The sequence below is a fragment of the Hibiscus syriacus genome, unplaced genomic scaffold (genome assembly GCF_006381635.1).
Source record: "Hibiscus syriacus cultivar Baekdansim isolate YM2019G1 unplaced genomic scaffold, ASM638163v2 tig00110745_pilon, whole genome shotgun sequence".
Classification (NCBI taxonomy): Eukaryota; Viridiplantae; Streptophyta; class Magnoliopsida; order Malvales; family Malvaceae; genus Hibiscus; species Hibiscus syriacus.
In genome coordinates this window covers 1,282,061-1,303,736 of record NW_024062847.1, presented here as the reverse complement: position 1 = coordinate 1,303,736, position 21,676 = coordinate 1,282,061, and the positions used below count along the sequence as shown (strand labels likewise).

The window sequence follows — 21,676 nt, the reverse complement described above, 5'->3', positions numbered from 1 at the left end:
AATTCAGGATTATTCTTGAGAATTTAAAAATAGTGTATTAATCTAAAAGCATTAATTTCATTCATTAGTCTAAACAAAAATATTTGTTATTAAGTAAGCATCGTTTTTACGGGCGATGTGGGAGTGCTAATCCTTCCTCACACGTAATCGTGATTCAGAACTCAATTATGGTATTCACAGACTTAAACATTTTTTATGATCCATTCACACATAAATTGATGGTGATGACTTACGTCATTTTTAAAAGTATGTAACTATATTTTTTATTTCACGGGTAAAAAATGGTGCGTACAGAGATGTTAACATATCACATAAATTTAACTATTTATTTTGTTAAGTCAGTAAGATTTTGGGTCATTAGAAAGTTGTAACTAACCTTGGTTGTTGTAACTATAGGTGTGTAAATCTGGGTACCCGGGTTTTCGGGTACCCGAAGTGTCGGGTACCCGGATCTTCGGGTAATTGATTTTTCGGCCCGTGTCCCGACCCGGATGTTGCGGGTACCGGTAATCGGGCACCCAGATTTTACGGATACCCGGTTTTTTTCTAATTATTAATTTAAAAGCCACACAAATTTAAATGTTCGAAACTTCGAATTACATAGTCCAACATCCAAACATAAAATTTAAAAGTTTGAAATACAAAATCTAATAATCCATAATATAAATAAACATAAAAGTTCATAGCTAAATATATGAGTAGATATCTTGATACTTGAATCATGATCGTGATCATGGTTACGCTTCTTCATTTGTCATTCTCCTTTCCTACAAGCAATTCTTTTATTAGATATAAATAAACCATAAGTTTACAACAACCAATATCTTACGAAAATGCGAAACGAAAATATAACTAAACTTTCATCATAACAAATATCAAGTAAAAAATTCTTCAATGAAAATATAACTAAAATTTAATAGTTTATCAAAGTTTGGGACTTATGGCCTATGGGAATTGTTCTTCATACGTGACATCCGGAACTTCACTTGTTTCATCAATGATAATTGTTGGTTGCCCCGAAGTTAAATCTTGCATTTATATATTAAGTATTTAAAGTATGCAATCATTATAATATATTACGTATATTTTAAAATATAAACATTTAAATAGCTAAACATGAAATTGAAAACTAATATTCTTCCATATTCTCCAATGCTAGCAAGCTCTCCTCTACCATAATAATATTATGAGAAGCACGTATCCAAGCGTAGATTTTTCGGTTCCTCCTGATTGTATCTTACAAGTCCATGTGAAGACAGCCACATATCAAATCCAGGAGGTAAATGACTTCCTGGAGCTTTTGTGAACCCTGCGAAGAACTGTTTGGTTGTTAATAGCAAAAGAAGTTTGGATGATACTGTAATAAGTTGGCGTGATGAGGGAGATGATGATCTTCCTGTGAAAAGCATGACCCTTAAGGAATTGCAGATGGAGGTTTGGTATGCTGCTCTTCATGTCATAGAATGAGTGCTTGTTCATAGTTGCTTCTATTATTTATTATCTTTTCTTTTGGTTTGCATAATTACGGTTAAAGATAGTTTGTCTTGGAATCTTCTCTCAAAATCTTAAAAGCATGATTCATCCATACTAAATGACAGTGAAGTTTAGAATTAACTAAATGGTCATTGAAGTATGAAAAGCATAACATGAGATGCTAGCAAGTCCAAACAGCAATGGTATTGAGTAGTAATGTCTTTTATTAGTTCCCAATAAGACTCAACAAGTGTAAACATCATTACTCTTGTAATTTCTGTGTTTTATGCTGTAGTGGCCAATTTTGTTCTTTTAGTTGTCTTGTAGTTTTGAAGGATTTGTAGTTAAATTGGAGTGCTCATTGAATTCATTCAATGATTCTTTATCTCTATATATATTGTGCACATTAGTTCTTGTGATTTTGAACATATATGTTGAAGTATGTCACAAATAGATTATATTTTAAAATTTTATATTATAATTTTGTTGGGTGATTTTACTTACCAGGGTGTCTGGGAATAGTCTTATATGTACTTCAGAATTTTTTAACGTGAATGATGGAGAGTCGTGATGTTGTAATGAAAAGTTTTGTTCTTATTAATTTTACCAACTCTTGATATCATATTAACCAGCGGTACTTTTTCCCCCCTTCTAATTCGTAGGTAGTTGCACATGCACTTGATGCTCTGGGTTTGGACAGAGGATCTGCAATCGCAATCGATATGCCAATGAATGCCTACTCTGTGATTATCTATCTTGCAACTGTTCTAGCAGGCTATGTAGTTGTGTCCATTGCTGGCAGTTTTGCTCCACCTGAGATATCAACAAGGCTTAAAATATCAGAAGCAAAAGCCATTTTTACTCCGGTTGTTTTCCTTTTTTCCTTTCAGCAGATTATGGAACATTTTAATTCCTGTATTTACAATCACTCCTGAATATCTGCAACTTGTGTTTTTGCAGCTCACGCTCTTATCGTGCTTACATGACATTTGTTAATTTGAATTAGTTATGTGCAATGTAGGGCTTGATATGTACTTTTTTATCGGGATAGAGCGTTGTAAAGTCACTTAGATGACCTTTACATAGAAGCCTAATGTTTCGGATCATAAATAGCATTATGAATAGTGACTCCTTGCTTTACATAGTAGTCCTTAACTAGATTCAGGGAAATACTTTCAGGAATCTGAAATGTGTGTGACATTCATTGATCTAATTAGAGATTTCATCAACAGTGTGTGCTAACTTCTGCTGAACGGGCATGCATATCGGTGGCACCAAATTGATGGTTCTTATGTGACTAAAAGCTCAAATTCTAGGTATATTCTAAGGAACTGTTTTAATCAAATATCAATTTTTTTTGGTATTGGGAAGTCCGACCAACATGCTCAAGTATTTTAGTTAGCAACTCTTTTCCCCTTTATTTTGCCTTTTTTTGTTTTATCTCTTGATTATTCATCTTAAACGATATCTTTATTGATGCTATATCTAGCACACTTTCCACAATCTTGTCTAATATTATTACTTTGTGCCCCTTCCTTTAGGGAATCTCTTATTCCTGATTTACTCCTTCAATTAAATACATTTACTCGGTGTTCTCAGTTTACTTCTTTGGTGGATCTATTTCAGGATCTTGTCATTCGTGGTGAAAAAATACTACCTTTGCATAGGTCAAGTTCTTTAAACTTTGTCCTTAACCATTTAAGGCAGTGTGTTCTTTATATTTATATTTCTAATTTCTAATGAAAAAAAGTTCTCATAATGTAGCTTCCATTCTACAGTAGAGTTGTGGAAGCTCATGCACCAATGGCCATTGTTATCCCAGCCAGAAGCTCTACTTTCAGCATTAAGTTTCTTGATGGAGATATTTCATGGCCTGATTTTCTGGAAAGAGTAAAAAAATTCAAGTAATCACTCTTTTGCTACTGGCTAAAAATCATCCGTTGTCATTCTCTGTATCCCTTTACCTTCATTTTTCTTGAAGAGAATGTATGAAAGTTTGCATACCTTGCTTTGAAACCATATCTGATCGACGTCCATGAGATATCTTTCATTTTCTCTATTGCAGAAGTGATATGTTTTTTTTGTCCTAATTGGAAGGAACCAAGACTTGTATCTTTAACAGTGGTGGATGTTTTAAATAGTTACTTTAATAGTTACGTGTTGGAGAATACACCTAGATGGGATGAAATAAAAAGTTTGTTGGGCTTGGGTAGTTATACCGTGTGCCTTCATAGCAATCTTCAGAAGCAATGGCCATATTTGGATGTTGATGAGTAGCTTCTTGAAACTCCATTTTCTAATGTTCTTCAAATTATGGCATCTCAAACACTCAAAATAATGTCATTAGAAAAGCTTAACTTTTGATATTATAATAATTGGTATTTATTGAGACGAAGTAGACGAAATTAACCAAATTCTTGGCTACTTTTCATATTGTTCAATTAACTGGTTGATATTATTGTAACATCTAACATGCAATTGTATTTATCGGAAAGTCACATGATTATCAATTTCTTCATTTGATTGCACATAAAAATCTCTGCAAGACTTTAAGTTGTATCTTCCCTTTGTTTTTCTTTTTGATCTCAAATTGCAGGGGAGATGTGTTTAAGGAAGTAGAACAACCGGTAGAGGCATTTACAAATATCCTTTTCTCATCTGGAACTACAGGTAACCTAAATAACTCTTCTTATTTCTTTCAAACAAAATGGTATTTCATGGGAAGGAGTGGCATAAAATCATGGTATACTTATAGTGTAGTTTTCAGTTCTTGAACTGAATAAAGTTAATTCAATTAAAGAAATACTATCAATGTTCATTTTAGCATAGTGACATCAAATATTTGTGATAGAAAGTTTCCAGATGGGTCATGGTATGAGAAATAAATGGTGTCGTTATGTTTGGAGCAGTGTCCCAAATGTAAATTTGTAGAAAATAGGTTTATTTGTGAAAAAGATAAGTTTTATTTACCATATCATCTAATCGAATAGATACAGTAAGTCTTTGTATAAGAGATGTACAAGAGTAACTTTATCCTTAACTACAAAAGAGGTTAGAGTTAGGGATAAACTAAAACACTGATATTTATAGGATAATCCCAATCTTTATCTAGAAGCATTAGATAACTTACACTCCCCCTCAAGCTGGACAATAAATATTATAAAGATCCAGCTTGTATGTGATCTTGTCGAAAGTAACTCTTGGAGTGAGAGAGATAGAGTCGTAGAGAGAGAAAAGTTGAAAGGAAAGTCTTCTTCCGAGAAAAATTGGATGACTTTTGTTGATAATCTAACCAGGAGAGTGTCACGACGAGCGTTAAAGGAATTGGATAAAAAAAGATGAGTGAGAGAGATAGAGTCGTAGAGAGAGAAAAGTTGAAAGGAAAGTCTTCTTCCGAGAAAGTTTGGACGGCGTTCGTTGATAATCTAAGCATGAGAGTGTCACGATGAGCGTTAAGGTAATTGTTTTCAATCCAGGGTCATGTAGAAAGAATGTTCATTCCTAAAGAAACAAGAAATCCGAAATACAAATTCTCTATATTCGCCTTTGTACAATTCGATAATGAGGCAAGTCTGAAAAGGGCAATAGACAACTTAAATGGTTCATTGATTGATGGAAGGAGAATTACAGTTGGAACTGCAAGATACAAGGAAGCTCGTTCAAGGTCAGTAGGGAAGAACAGTTCGTTGTTTATTACTACAAAGCCGAATACAGAAGATACATCAAATTCAAAAGAGAAAGATGTCATTAATCAGAGCTTAAGGGATGATAGATCTTATAAGGATGCTTTACTGTCAAACAAATTGAAGAGCAATGTATCAGATTGTAGGGAGATGTCAAATAGAGGTGTTCACAGGGGAAAAGGAATGAAAAACATTTGGGAAATGCATATTCCCTCTAAGAGCTCCAGTTGGGTTAAGAGGTCATTAACGGGGATCATTAAAAATTCTTTCGAGTTAGAGTTAGTTTAGAAGGCTCTAGTTAATGAAGGTTATGATGTCTAGATTGTCAGATAGGGTTATGTTTGGAATTCATGTGTAGTAACTTTTAAGTCGATCGAAGTGATGATGGAGGCTTGGTTGAAGAAAAAGGATGAATTATTTTTCTGGTTTGAGAGGTTGGCACCCTTGTTGAATGAAGATGGTATTCCAATGGTGTAATATCCCAAATATCAGACCAGAGACTATATTGAAAAGATTTGAAAAATTAAGATTTAAATTGAATAAGTAGTAAAAGATGAGAAAAAGGTTTGGAATAGTGTTTAGACTAAATTGTATCAATAGATAAGTTAAGAGGACATTTTAGTCTTTTAAGAGTAAATGAAATTAAAAAATAGATAGGGAATTTAAATAGAAAGAAAGAGGAAAGTAAGGTATTTTCTACACTTCTTCTTATTCTTATTCACGTGGGTGTTCTCTCCTCCCTAGCATAAGGTAAATTCTCATTAGCTAGTGTTTTCTTTAAATTATGGGTTGCTTTGGTAACGTTAAGTGATATATGTGCATAAGCAAGGATTAGATATGATTAAAATGAAGAGATAAAGGAAATAATGAGATGTTATAAAAGGGGTTTTGAAAGGATATGGTAATATAGGAGTGTTTATGGATGTTTTATGGTAAATTTGACTTGTCACAGAGGAAAATGAGAGATTAGAAGCATTAGATAGGATTAAAAACACATTACAAAAAGTGGTGTGATTCTTAGAACTTAGTGTTCTTGATAGATGTTAGATGTTTTATGAAACAAGATGAAGGAAAATTTGTATGGATAAGTAGAGAAGAGTTAAATATCAATGTTGGGTGTAAATATAAAGAAATTTGGCCCCCTTTGGCTAATAATCGGGTTAAAAATTGGAAAATCTGGGCAAGGGTATCGGTACTGATAGAACAGTACCGATACTATAGGCAAAAAGGAGATGAATTTGCTGAATAGTATCGATACTGATTCAATCAGTATCTATACCGTTGATGCAGCATCGATACCATTGGAAGGGTATCGATACCAAGCAAATATCGAATCTAATTTTATTATCAATACCGTAAGGGGATATCGGTACCATAGTATGGTAGTATCGATGCCATGGTAAGGTAATCGAATACCAGGGAACATCGAACCTAATTTTGGTATCGATAACCTGAGAAAGTATCGGTACCATAGTATTGAAGTATCAGTACCATGGTAGTAGTATCGATACTATTGAGCTTGGAACGGTCAATTAGTTTGTAATTATTATAGAAATTGAGATAATGATATTTTGAATATTCTTAAGGTGCCAGGTTAAAGAATATACTAGCATTGGTATGTTATGTGTACTTAATGGATAATGGTGTAGATCAAAATCAAGCTCCTGAATCAAGTAAAGTAAAAGGAAAAGGCCAAGTCCCGGAGTAGCAGTTGGTGAGTTTTGCATATCAAAGCAAGGTAAGCCAGGTGAGTACATTTATTGTATGCAATCTAGATGATAATGATTAGAAATTTTTCAATATGTAATATTTAAATGTTAATGTATGTTTTACCGTAATTACTATGTTTTATTGAATATGTGGAAATGATATTGTGAATAGGTTTCAGAGTATGAACTGCTCTAAAATGAATGAAAATAATAATGCATATGGGTGCATTATCGGCATGAAAGGATGCCATAATTGAAATGTATATGGGTGCATTATCAACAGAAATGTATACTATAGTTGAAATGCATATGGGTGCATTATCAACATAAAAGTAGGTTATAGTTGAAATGCATATAGGTGCATTATCAACATAAAAGTATGTTATAGTTGAAAAATGCATAATGGTGCATTATAAATATGAATGGAGGTTATAAATGAAAAATAAAAGAATAATGATCAGTGATCATGATAATTGTGAATAAAATACTTATGTATACATAAGGGTTACTTACAATATTATGACTCACTAAGTAATATTTAACGTGTGTATTTCCACGCGTAGGTAACAGTAGAGAAAAATCAAGTAAGTAGTGCAGTTGTAGCATCATATATCATCCACTAAGGTTGGCTCATTAGTAAAATTAGGACACTAGAAATCATTTTGGAAACTTGTTTGGCATGTAATTAAATTTAACACAATATTTTATAATAGGTCTTAATGAATACTTATTTATTATGATTATTTATATGGAAATTAAGTTTGCAACAAAATTTTAAAGACTTTACAAAAAAATGAATAAACAGTTTTTAAAGTAATGTGACATTTGTATTAGTATACAGAAACGTATACGGGATATGAGTGTTACATTTGTTGATATCAGAGCTACATGTTTAGCCGATTCTCAGTCAAATCTAGTTCTATTTTAGAACAGAAAAAGGATTACATGCCAATAAGGTTGTCAATGTTACTGAGATGGTGTCATTAGGGGGTGATTGATAATACTCCTTACTAGTGGTATTGTTATTATGATGAATGTTTTATTAGATGTCAGAATCCTTAAACTCACGAAGAGCGGGGGAACAAGAAATGCAATAAGGAACGGGGAGTGAAAGTTATGAGGATAATAGTGCACCACCTCTTCCTTCTGAAAATGCAAGTGCGCTTACACCTCGAGGATTCTGATGCTTGAGTTTGGAACTTTAATGCAAGCCCTTGATGCTATAATGACTCAGTTTCAACCTCCCTCTACTCCTCCAGTGCCTAGAATGATGATTCCAAAGGAGCTGAAAAGTTTGGGAGCTCCAGAGTTCCGAAGAGATGAGGGTAAGGGTCCTATAGAGGCCGACATGTAGCTAAATGATGTGATGTTAATGCTTGAAAGCCTACAATGCACAGATCAGGAAAAGTTGGGAGGGGTTATATCCTTACTTAAAGGATCAGCTCGAGTATGGTGGTCCAACACTACAATGTATGACCACCAGAGCAAGTCACCTGGCAATTTCCAGGAACAAATCAAAACAAGTATGTGGGTGAACAGTTTAAACGAGAAATGTTGTTGAAGTTCCTTAATTTAAGGCAAGGTTATCGAGTCGTACATGAATTTGAGGTTGAGTACAACAATTTGAGCCATTTTGCCACTGAAGTTGTGTCAAATGACAAGGCAAGACGTGATTGGTTTATTGAAGGTTTAAGGTCGAAGTTGAAAGAGATAATATTGGCCTTGAATTTGCCGAGTCTACAAGAAGTTATAAACAAAGCCAAAGCTATTGAAAGAGCTCATGAGGAAACATTAGCGTCGAGCAGAGTGTTCTAACGGGGAAAAGAGTGGGAATACCTTCCACTCTCCATCATGCTAAAAGAGGCAAAGGCTCGAGTTCCAGATTCTCTGAGAGAGATAGTTTTGTAGCAGCTTCATAGAAAAGTAGACAGTCCAGTCCTTTACTGTTAGCTCGGCTAGAGCTTCTGGGGAAAGGAATCCATGTCAAACCTGTGGCAAATTACACCTAGAAGTATGAAGATTTGTCAGTGGAGCTTGTTTTCTATGTGGAGATATGGGTAACTTTTCCCGGAACTTCCCTAAGAAATTTGGTAATAATTTGGCACAGTATGAAAGATCAGTGGCAGCCTCAAATAGAAGCAGAGGAAGGGGTAGATCCAAGAGACACACTGATTTAATTATGAGACAAAAGACTCAGTGATTCACTAGAATTTACAACATTAAGACCACTGAGGATCGGGATGACCTTGAGATCATAACAAGTATTTTCCATCTTTTCGATGAACCTGTATTTGTTTTAGTCGACCCTAGTTCTACACATTCATATATTAGTACAAAGTTGGTTAAAGCTAGAGGAATTCCTTTAAAACCAATTATGAGTGAAATGATAGCGGTAAATCCTATGGGTCACAGTGTGAAAGTATCTAGAGTATGTAGCAAATGCCCTATAAAGATCCAGGGGATTGTGTTTATGGCTAACTTAATGGAATTGCCCTTCAATGAATTTGAAATTCTTTTAGGCATGGATTGGTTGTCTTCACATTATGGACGGGTCGATTGTTGTAAGAAACATTTGTTTTTAAAGAATGTCGAAGGTTCAGAAATTGTAGTAATCGGTGAAAGATCAAAATCATCCTCGAATGTGATATCGGCCATGACTGCGAAGAAGATGATGTCAAAAGGATGTATAGCTTTTCTAGCCAATGTGATAGATACTAGAATTCCGGAAGTTAGAATAAATGAAATTCCCACGGTTATAGAATTTTCGGATGTATTTCCTGAGGATTTACCGGGATTGCCTCCAGATCGCGAGGTAGAATTCAGGATTGAGATTTATCTGGGTACTGAACCTGTTTCTATGGCTCCGTATAGAATGGCTCTGAATAAACTACGAGAATTGAAAGTTCAAATGCAAGAATTACTCGATAAGGGGTTCGTAAGACCTAGTGTTTCTCCTTGGGAGCACCTGTTTTGTTTGTGAAAAAGAAGGATGAGTCTATGCTATTATGTATCGATTATCATCAGTTGAATAAAGTCACAATAAAGAACAATATCCTCTTCCTAGGATTGACAATTTTTTGATCAATTGAAAAGAGCATCGATGTTTTCTAAGATAGACTTAAGGTCGGGGTACCATCAGTTGAAAATCAAAGACGGTGATATTTCAAAGATAGCTTTTCGAACTCGGTATGGGCATTATGGATTTGTAGTGATACCATTTGGTTTGACTGATGCACCAGCGGAATTCATGGACTTGATGAACCGAGTATTTCAATCATATTTGGATCAATTCGTGGTGATATTCATAGATGATATCTTGGTATATTCCAAGTTAAGAGAAGAACATGATTTTCATCTTCGAGTAGTTCTTCAGACGCTTCGCGAGAAGAAATTGAATGCAAAAATTTTAAAGTATGACTTTTGGTTAGCCGAGGTTACTTTCCTCGGTCACATAGTTTCCACATAAGGTGTACGAGTAGATCCAAGAAAGATTCAAGCTATAGTGGATTGACAATCTCCAAGGAATGTTTCTGAGGTTCGGAGTTTCTTGGGACTTGCCGATTATTATAGACGATTTGTGAAGAACTTCTCAATGTTAGCATTACCGCTAACTAAGCTGTTGCAAAAGGATGTGCCTTTTGTGTGGACGTAAAAGTGCCAAGAAAGTTTTTAAGGGCTCAAGAGAATATTGGAAGAGGCCTATGTACTGGTACAACTTGAGTCCGTATAAGACTATGCGGTGTTTAGTGATGCATCTCATAATGGACTAGGGTATGCGTTGATGCAAGATGGTAAGGTGGTGGCTTATGCTTCAAGATAATTGATGAATCATGAGAAAAATTATCCAACTCACGATTTAGAATTGGCAGCAGTTGTGTTTTCATTCAAAATCTAGCGTCATTATTTGTATGGGGAACGGTGCCATATCTATACTGATCACAAGAGTTTGAAGTATTTATTAACTCAGAGAGAATTGAATTTGAGGCCAAAAAGGTGGATTGAGCTTCTAAAGGATTATGATATAATTATTGATTATCATCCTAGAAAGGCGAATGTAGTAGCAAATGCACTAAGGCGAAAGATTTTTGCATATTTATGAGCTTTGGATGCACAAATGTCATTGAAAGAAGATGGTGCCTTAATTACAGAGCTTAAGTTAAATCTGATGTTCTTGGATCAGATTAAAGGGCTACAAAGTAAAGACGAGAAATGCTTGATGAGAATGGAACAAGTCAAAAAGAATAAGATTAAAGACTTCAAAGTAAGAGAGAATGGATGTCTTTATTATAGGGGAAGAATTTGTATTCCAGGTAATGATGATATGAAGAAAGATATTCTTTATAAAGCACATTATAGTCCATTGACGATGCATCTTGGAGGTAATAAGTTGTATCAAATTTTAAAAATTCGTTATTGGTGGTCTGGTATGAAAAGAGCTATATCGGAGTTTGTGGCGAGATGTTTGACTTGTCAGCAAGTGAAAGCTGAACATCAAGTACCCTCTGGAATACTTCAACCGATATCCATTCCATAGTAGAAGTAGGAGCGAGTTACCATGGATTTTATTTCGGGGCTACCTTTATCTCTTAGTAAAAAGGATTCCATATGGGTTATTGTAGATCGATTAACCAAGTCAACTCATTTTATTCTAGTTTGGGTAGATTACTCGATGGATAACTATGCGGAGTTGTATATTAAAGAATTAGTGAGACTACATGGAGTACCTATATCAATAGTATCTGATTGAGATCCCAGGTTTACTTCAACGTTCTGGAAGTTGTTGCATGAGGCATTGGGTACTCGATTAAACTTCAACATATCTTTTCATCCACAGACAGATGGACAGTCAGAGCAATCCATCCAAATACTTGAGGATATGCTAAGGGCATGTGTGTTCGACTTTAAAGGATCATGGGAAAGGTATTTACCTTTAGCAGAATTTGCGTATAATAACAGTTATCAGTCAAGTATTAAGATGTCTCCGTATGAAGCATTATATGGAAGAAAGTGGCGTACACCATTAAATTGGTTTGAATTGAAAGACCGAGACATTATTGGGCCGAAGTTGATTAAAGAGATGGAGGATAAAGTAAAGATTATTTAAGGGAATCTCAAAATAGCCTCCGATCGACAGAAATCATATGTTGATTTGAAAAGAAGAGAAATCAAATTCCAAGAGAGAGACAAAGTGTTCTTAAAGGTGTCACCTTGGAAGAAAGTTTTTAGATTTGGGCGAAAAAGAAAGTTGAGTCCGAGATTTATTGGACCTTATGAAATTTTGAAAAGAGTCAGATCAGCAGCATATCAGCTAGCCTTGCCTCCGGATATGGACAAAATTCACAATGTTTTCCATGTATTGATGCTCAGAAGATATCGATCCGATCCATCCAACGTTATTAATCCAGAGGAAATACAGGTCCGAACAGATTTAACTTATGAAGAAGAACCAATGCGGATCTTGGCTAGAGAAATCAAAGAGTTGCGAAACAAACAAATTCCTTTAGTTAAGGTACTTTGGCAAAATCATAAGGTGGAAGAGGCTACTTGGGAAAGAGAGAGGACATGAGAATCTAGTTTCCCTACCTTTCTGCTTTAGGTATTTATCTAAATTCGAGGACAAATTTTCTTAAGGGGAGAATTGTAATATCTCAAATATCAGACCAGAGACTATATCGAAACGATTTGAAAAATTAAGATTTAAATTGAATAAGTGGTAAAAGATAAGAAAAAGGATTTGGAATAGTGTTTAGACTAAATTGTATCAATAGATAAATTAAGAGGGCATTTTTATCTTTTAAGAGGAAATGAAATTAAAAAATATATATGGAATTTAAATAGAAATAAAGAGGAAAGTAATGTATTTTCTACACTTTTTCTTCTTCTTATTCACGTGGGTGTTCTATCCTCCCTATCATAAGGTAAATTCTCAGTAGCTAGTATTTTCTTTAAATTATGGGTTGCTTTGGTAACATTAAGTGATATATGTGCATAAGGAAGGATTATATAGGATTAAAATGAAGAGATAAAGGAAATAATGGGGATTTTATGAAATGGGTTTTGAAAGGATATGGTAATATAGGAGTGTTTATGGATGTTTTATGGTAAATTTGACTTGTCATAGAGGCAAATGATAGATTAGAAGCATTGGATAGGATTAAAAACACGTTAGAAAAAGTGGTGTGATTCTTAGAACTTAGTGTTCTTGATAGATGTTAGATGTTTTATGAAACAAGATGAAGGAAAATTTGTATGGATAAGTAGAGAAGAGTTAAATAGCAATGTTGGGTGTAAATATAAAAAAAATTTGGCCCACTTTGGCTAATAATCGTGTTAAAAATTGGAAATTTTAGGCAAGGGTATCGATATTGATAGAACAATATCGATACTATAGGCAAAAATAAAATGAATTTGCTGGATAGTATCGATAGTAATTCAATCAATATCAATACCGTTGATGCAATATCGATACCATTGTAAGGGTATCGATACCAAGCAAACATCGAATCTAATTTTGGTATCGATACCGTAAGGGGATATCGGTACCATAGTACGGTAGTATCGATACCAAGGTAAGGGTATCGATACCAGGCAACATCAAACCTAATTTTGGTATCGATACCCAGAGGAAGTATCAGTACCATAGTATTAAAGTATCGGTACCAAGTAGTAGTATGAATACTATTCAGCTTGGAACGGTCAATTAGGTTGTAATTGTTATAGAAATTAAGATAATGATATTTTGAATATTCTTAAGGTACCATGTTAAAGAGTATACTAACATTGGTATGTTATGTGTACTTAATGGATAATGGTGTAGATCGGAATCAAGCTCCTAAATCAAGTCAAGTAAAAGGCAAAGGCCAAGTCCCAGAGTAGCAGTTGGTAAGTTTTGGATATCAAAGCAAGCCAAGCCATGTGAGTACATTTATTGTATGCAATCTAGATGATAATGATTAGAAATTATTCAGGATGTAATATTTAAATGTTAATGTATGTTTTACCGTAATTACTATGTTTTATTGAATATATGGAAATGATATTGTGAATGGTTTTAGAGTATGAGCTGCTCTAAAACGAACGAAAATATTAATGCATATGGGTGCATTATCAGCATAAAAAGATGCCATAGTTGAAATGCATATGGGTGCATTATCAATAGAAAGGTATATATAGTTGAAATGCATATGGGTGCATTAACAACAAAAAAGTATACTATAGTTGTAATGCATATGGGTGCATTATCAACAGAAAAGTATACTATAGTTGAAATGCATATGGGTGCATTATCAACAGAAAAGTATACTATAGTTGAAATACATATGGGTGCATCATCAACAGAAAAGTATGCTATAGCTTAAATGGATATCGGTGCATTATCAACGGAAAAGTATGTTATAGTTGAAATGTATATGGGTGCATTATCAACATAAAGGTATGTTATAGTTGAAAATGCATAATGGTGCATTATAAATATGAATGGAGGTTATAAATGAAAAGAAAGAATAATGACCAATGATCATGATAATTGTAAATAAAATATACTTATGTATACATAAGGGTTACTTACAATATTATGACTCACTAAGTAACATTTAACGTGTGTGTTTCCACGTGTAGTTAACAACATAGAAAAATCAAGTAAGGAGTATAGCTGTAGCAGCATATATCATCCACTAAGGTTGGCTTACCAGTAACATTAGGACACTAAAAATCATTTTGGAAACTTGTTTGGCATGTAATTAAATTTAACATGATATTTTGTTATAGGTCTTAATGAATACTTATTTATTACGTTTATTTATGTGGAAATTAAGTTTGCAACAAAATTTTAAAGACTTTACAAAAAAATGAATAAACATTTTTTAAAGTAATGTGACATTTGTATTTGTATACGGAAACATATACGGGATATGGGTGTTACAAATGGCTTTTTGTCTGGTAGAGTTATTTGGGTTCCACTTTTATGATGGCAGAACTCATTTCTGGAACGTTAGCAAATAAAATATACTTATGTATACATAAGGGTTACTTACAATATTATGACTCACTAAGTAACATTTAACGTGTGTGTTTCCACGTGTAGTTAACAACATAGAAAAATCAAGTAAGGAGTATAGCTGTAGCAGCATATATCATCCACTAAGGTTGGCTCACCAGTAACATTAGGACACTAAAAATCATTTTGGAAACTTGTTTGGCATGTAATTAAATTTAACATGATATTTTGTTATAGGTCTTAATGAATACTTATTTATTACATTTATTTATGTGGAAATTAAGTTTGCAACAAAATTTTAAAGACTTTACAAAAAAATGAATAAACATTTTTTAAAGTAATGTGACATTTGTATTTGTATACGGAAACATATACGGGATATGGGTGTTACAAATGGCTTTTTGTCTGGTAGAGTTATTTGGGTTCCACTTTTATGATGGCAGAACTCATTTTTGGAACGATTAGCAGGAAGATGGGGAACGATGAAAGACATCCATGAGACTACAAAGAACAGGGAGGACCTCTTGATGGAGAGGGTTTTGATTAGGGTGGCGAGCCCTTATGATGTTCCAGAGGTGATCACGCTTGGATCCTATAGAAGGTCTTTCAAAGTTAGTATTAAGTTGGGATCGACACTTGAGAATTCCTCATTTTTTCCTCATAAATCGCTGGTGGGTGGTTCTAATGGAAGACAAGCTAGAGAGAAGGTTTCTGAAGAGGAAGATGATAGGGTTTGTCAGATAGCGGGGAAAGTTCTGAACGATCAGTAGAGAAAAATAGACAAAAGGTAGACACATGGTTTGACCAAGGTGCTTATACGAGTTGGGTTGGAGTTGGTGGGGAAAATCACTTTCCAATGTTTAACAAATATAGGAAATACATTAATAGAGGGGTGTCAGAATTTCAGAATTTTGGGAGAAACAAAAACGGGGAGCATGCAGGGTTGGGTTGTTAAATTTCAAATTTTTCGCCTGATGGATCTCAAGCCTAATCAGTAGAAAATAGGTAGTTTGGTTTTACAGTGCTTACGATTGTTCTTGCTGGGCCAGCAATTAAGCTAAATAGGTTTGGAAAATGGATCAGAGTCAAATTATGGCTGATCCAGCCAACAAAGAGAAAGATGATAATGGAGGGATTTCTAACACCTGTTCGATAGATCGTAGTGTAGATATGAATCAAACAGTAGATTTAATGTTGGTTGAGTCTAATGTAGATTATAAAGAATGGATTTCTAGGGGAATATCGATTTATTGGTTTAAATCTACATTATTTACTAAGAGTGAATCGATGGAGATGAGAAGAATTTGCAGTTACAAAAGCGTGTATAAAAGGTCTAGGGAAAGAAGACACTGGTTCGATAATGATCAAATTGTTATTTCGGAAAAAGAGGGAGCTTTAGATAGGCACAAGGAGAAGGATATGGACTTAAGTTCAACTCATCCAGTCAATGTAGTAGCAGAATATAATGTGGAAGGTTGTGTGGAGTCTACTATGGAGAGACAAATAGTTGACAGTAGTTTGGATAACATGATTGAAGGGTGGCTTTCAGAAGGAGACAATTATGATTTTAAATCTAAGACTTTCAACAGAAGAGCTAAAAGATCATTGCTAAGGGATACATTAGATCAAGTTAGCACAACAACAATTTCTTCAATAGCTTTTTTGATTCTCTTGGGGGAAGCACTAGATACTTGGGAATTAGTAAGCTATTGGGGGGTTTCTTTTAAGGAAGAGAAGTCAACCTGTTTGGAAAAAATTATAAACTTGGAGAAAGATTTGAGGTAGGTCTGAGGTTTTGTTCTTTTGGGGTGTTTGGGTTTTTGATTAATAAATGTTAAAAATAAGTTAGCCATTATTACATGGAATGTTAGGGGATTGGGAATAAAGGAAAAACAGAGAGCTGTTCAAAATTTGGTTTTAAATAACAGCCCTATAATTCTTCTGCTGTAAAAAATAAAATTAGAGAAGGTACAGAGATATTTTTTAAGAATGAGTGGATTGAATACTCTTCAAGGGTTTGTAGAATCTCCAACAGTGGGTTCCTCTGGAGGTTTATTGAGCTGTTGGGATGAGAGTTCGTTTGAATTGGAAGATCATGTTATAAACAGAAGATTTATCGCCATTTTTGGGAAATTTCGAACAAACCAACTTAGGTGTGGTTTTATTAATGTTTATGGGCTGCTATTGAGGATGAAAAATCCAATTTTTTTGAAGAGCTAGCTGATTTCCTTAATAGACAGAGTATCCCTCTTTGTGTGGGAGGAGATTTTAATGTGTATTTATCAGAAGTAGAGAAGGTTGGGAGGGATCAAAACAGAAATTCAATGGGGATTTTCATTCATTTTGTTCAGTAAATAAGATTAATTGATTTACCTTTGAATGAAGGTAGGTTCACATGGTGCAACAATCAGGATATCCCCACTTTTGTTAGATTGGATAGGTTTTTAGTTGATGTTGATTTCTTAGAAGAATTTCCTGAAATTGTTCAAACTTTGCTTCCTAGGTCTGTGTCAGATCATAATGCTATTTTTCTTGAGAATTGAGGAGTTAGTTGGGGTAAAAAACCTTTCAAACTTTTAAATTATTTGATGGAAGAGGATGGCTTTGAGGAACTAGTTGATTCTACTATTCAAGACTGCAAGAGAAAACATAACAGAGTTGGTATTCTGGCTATCCTGAAAAAAAAAACAAAATTGGCAATCAAAAACTGGGTGGGGAAGAGAGACCAATTTCCAGCTGCAGAGATTACTGAATTAGAAAGAAAAATCCACAAGGCGGAGGAAAATTATAACAGTTTCAAGATTTAAGTGGAAGAGAAAAAGGAGCAGAATTGTCTTATATGATATCATAATTATGAAGGCTTTATAAAATTGAGGAACATATTTGGTTTCAAAAATCGAGATCGAAATGGGTGGAAGAAGGGGATCGCAATACAAGATTTTTTCACACATGTGCTTCAGTCAGGAAGAAGAGGAATTTCATGAGTGCTCTGAATGTTAATGGTGAGTTTATTCAAGATCCGACTACAATAAAAGCTAGTGTCAGGGGCCATTTTTTTAGAAATCTATAACACCAGGTCTACCTTGGAAGTTGAAGATATGAAGCTGAATATTTCCAAAATTTCAATGGATCAAAGTCTTCTTTTAGAAAAAGAATTTTCGGAGGAAGAAATTTGGGAGACTAAAAAATTGTGTGATAGCAACAAAGCTCCCGGGTCGGATGGTTTAAATATGGGCTTTTTAAAAAGATTTTGGTCTGTCCTCAAGGTAGATATCCTGAAGTTCTTTCACTATTTTTATATGGGGAAAGATTGGGAACATGGAATAAATCACACTTTCGTTACTTTAATCCCGAAGGTTTCTAACATTAGTGGTTTAGATGATTATAGACCTATAAGCCTAGCAGGAGGGTTATACAAGATTCTTTCGAAGTGTCATTCGAGGATATTAAAATACTGCATTAGTGATACAATCAGTCCCACACAGTTTGCCTTCATCCCAGGTCATTAAATTTTGGATTGTTCTATTATAGCTAATGATGGGGTAGACTTTTGGAGGAAAAATGACTTAAGGGATGTGTGTTTAAGGTGGATTTCAGGAAGGCCTATGATACATTGGATTGACCTATACTATTTAAATTTATGGAGAAAATAGGCTTCGGCTTCAAATGAAGTAGTTGGATTAGACTATGTGTTACAATAACTTCAGTTTATGTTTTGGTCAATGGGGTCCCTTCTGAGGAATTTTCAATGGAAAAGGTTCTCCGTCATGGTTGTTCTCTTTCTCCACTGTTTTTCAATTTATTTGGGGAACTTCTAAACCAACTGCTTCTAAAAGCAATCTTTGAGGGGTTGTTTTATGGATTACAGATTGGTAGGAATGAGTCTTCTATTGATCTCTCTCATTTGCAACTTGAAAATGACCTTATAATTTTCTGTGGTGCTTCAAAGAAGTAGATTTTAAATGTCATAAGGGTTCTAAGAGTTTTTGAAGTCATGACTGGATTTTAACTGAACCTAAAGAAAAATAGATTATTTGGTGTCAGTACGACTCAAGATGAGGTTAACGAGTGGGCGAAGACTATTGGTTGTATTGTTTGGTGTGTTCCTTCTAATTACTTAGGGCTTCCTCTTGGTGTAAAAAGGAATTCTTTATAACTTTTGAATCTGGTTGTTCAAAACTTCTACAACAAACTTGCTGGTTGGAGAGTTGCACTCTTTCATTGGCAGGGATGTTAGTCTTGGTTAAATCGGTTTTTTGTTCACTTCCAACCTATTATTTGTCTCTTTTTAAAATTCCCTCCTTGGTCAATTCTAAACTTAATTCTATTATGTCTAAGTTCTTATAGAGAGGAGAAATGGAGAAAAAAAGATTAATTGGGTTAATTGGTCAACTGTGTGAAAACCTAAGAATGAGGGAGGTTTGGGAGTGTTGAATCTTATTAATATGAACAAAGCCCTTCTGAGGAAATGGTCTTGGAGGTTTGCTAATGATAGGAATGTTGTTTGGAGGATGTTGAAATGTTCTAAATACAATATTGACTCCTCCCTATTATTGTTTAATAGCAAGGTTCCAACTCAAGCTTCATGGATATAGAGTTTAGTGGTCAATAATCATTTTAAAGAAGACTCATTTGGCTCTAAGTTTAATACTACGTATAGAATTCAAGTTGGTAATGGTGAGTTGATTCGGTTTTGGCAAGACCACTGGGAGATGGACTGCTCGCTCAAGGTTTCTTTCCCTAGAATGTTTTCTATTTCTTCTAATAAAAGTGGAAAATTAATTGAGTTCGATGAGTTCAGTTCAATGGGATGGATTTGGAATATTCAAATGAGAAAGAATTTGGCAGATTGGGAATTTGAACAATGGACAAATTTGATTTCAATCATTTCTAATTTCTGCCTTTCTAAAGAGGCTTATAATGAACTGATCTGGAAAGCTAATAGGGATGGTGTTTACTCTGTTAGTTCATGTATTAAGGTGTGTTCATCGGGTTCCTAGAAGATTCATTTTTGGAATAACATCTTGTGGGAAAGATTGGTGCCTCCAAGAATAGAGTATTTTATATGGTAGGTGGTCTTTCAAAAACTGCCAGTAAAGTCAGAATTGGTTAAAAGAGGGGTTATGGGTATTGAAGATGTTTCTTGCCCTCTTTGTAAATCGGTGGATGAATCTTCTTCTCATTTATTTTTTTCTCTCGTTCTGTTATGCGGTCAATTTGGAACAAATTCTTGCAGTTCTGGAGTCTAAGTTCGGCTTTTCATGTCAATGCTCAAAGCTTTCTCCTAGCGTGGGAATATTTGAATTTTAATTCTATTATTTGGAATTTTATTCCTGGTGTTGTTATTTGGACTATTTGGAAAGTCAGGAATTCCATTGTCTTTGAAGGCGGGAAGTTAGACCAGATTGACTTATTTTTCTTAGCAAGATTTAGGCTTACTTTCTGGTTCTTAGATAAGTTTAAAGATTCTTCTATTTCTAAGGACTTTTTTATCTGTGACCCCTCCTTAGGGGATTCTTGTTATCCCCACAACAAATCAATTATCACTACGATCCCTTGGTCCCCTCCTCCTAAGGGGTTTGTCAAATTGAATGCGGATACAACTACCAGTGGTGATTGGAAAAGAAACGGAATTGTTGGCATTCTAAGAGATGATGCAGGATTGTTTTTAGGTTCTTTCAATGAGGGTTCTGGATCAGGTGCACCTACTTTGATGGAGCTAAAGGCTATTCAGAAGGGATTATCTTTTTTTGATTCCTTGCGAGGAAGTATTAAGGGTCGATTGATTATTGAAACTGATTGTAAAATGACAGTGGATTGGGTTAAGAATGGTGTTATTTGTTCTGATATGTATGTCTTAATCGTCAGGGATATAGCTTATAGGTTGAAAGAATTGGAGGGTGTAATTAGATGGGTTTCTAGGACATCCAATATAGAATCAGATGGGTTGGCTAAGGCTGGTATATGCTAATTACAATGTGGTTTTTAGGGGTACTTTATTTTGGGGTTTTGGGTTATTTGTAAGGGTTTTATCTTGTTGTTTTAAATCTTATGTATCTTTTCTATTAATGAAGTATAAGACACTCTTTTCCTCCTTCCTCTGATTAAGGAAATCATTTTGAGTTCCTTTAATCATGAAGGGGTTTTTTATTGAGTCCTTTAATTCTTATAAAAAAACTCTTGGAAGTGCCTTGTCAGGATCTCTGCTAGCTGATGTTTGGAAGAGACATAATTAAGCCTTATTCACCTTCTCGGAAATAAAACACATGTCAATTTCTACAAGTTTTACTCTGTTGTGATGAATTGAATTCTTAGCAATGCTTATGAATGACTTGTTATCACTTTAAAGTTCAAAATGATTGCTATCACATAATTCTAACTCAGTTAAAAGTCTTTAGAACCAAACACCTTCATAGGTATCAAGTGCCATCACCGTAAACTTTGCTTCAGCACTACATCTGGAAACTACGACTTGTTTCTTGCTCCTCCAAGTCACCAAGTTTCCCCAAACAAATGAACAATAACCCATAGTTGACCTCATGTTCGTTAGCTCTCCAGCCCAACTAGAATATGAAAAAAATCCTTATTGCTTTATCTTCATGTTTTCTGAAAATTAGAACGTGTCTTGATGTCATTTTCAAATACCTTAAGCTTCGATTCACAGCTTCGAAGTATTATTCTCTTGGACCATTTATGTACTAGCTCACAGTGCTGACAGAAAAAGCTATGTCTGGCCCAATGAGTGATATCTAAATGAGCTTACCTATTATATTCCTTTCATAGCTTCACGTTTTCTTTCATGGGAGTTTCTGAGG

The 21,676-nt window shown here is 34.5% G+C and overlaps 1 pseudogene; it reads left to right on the top strand.

Annotated features, from left to right (window-relative positions):
- The first annotated feature begins 1,186 nt into the window (after positions 1-1,186).
- Positions 1,187-21,676, top strand: part of LOC120139408 — a 43,335-nt pseudogene continuing 22,845 nt past the window's right edge.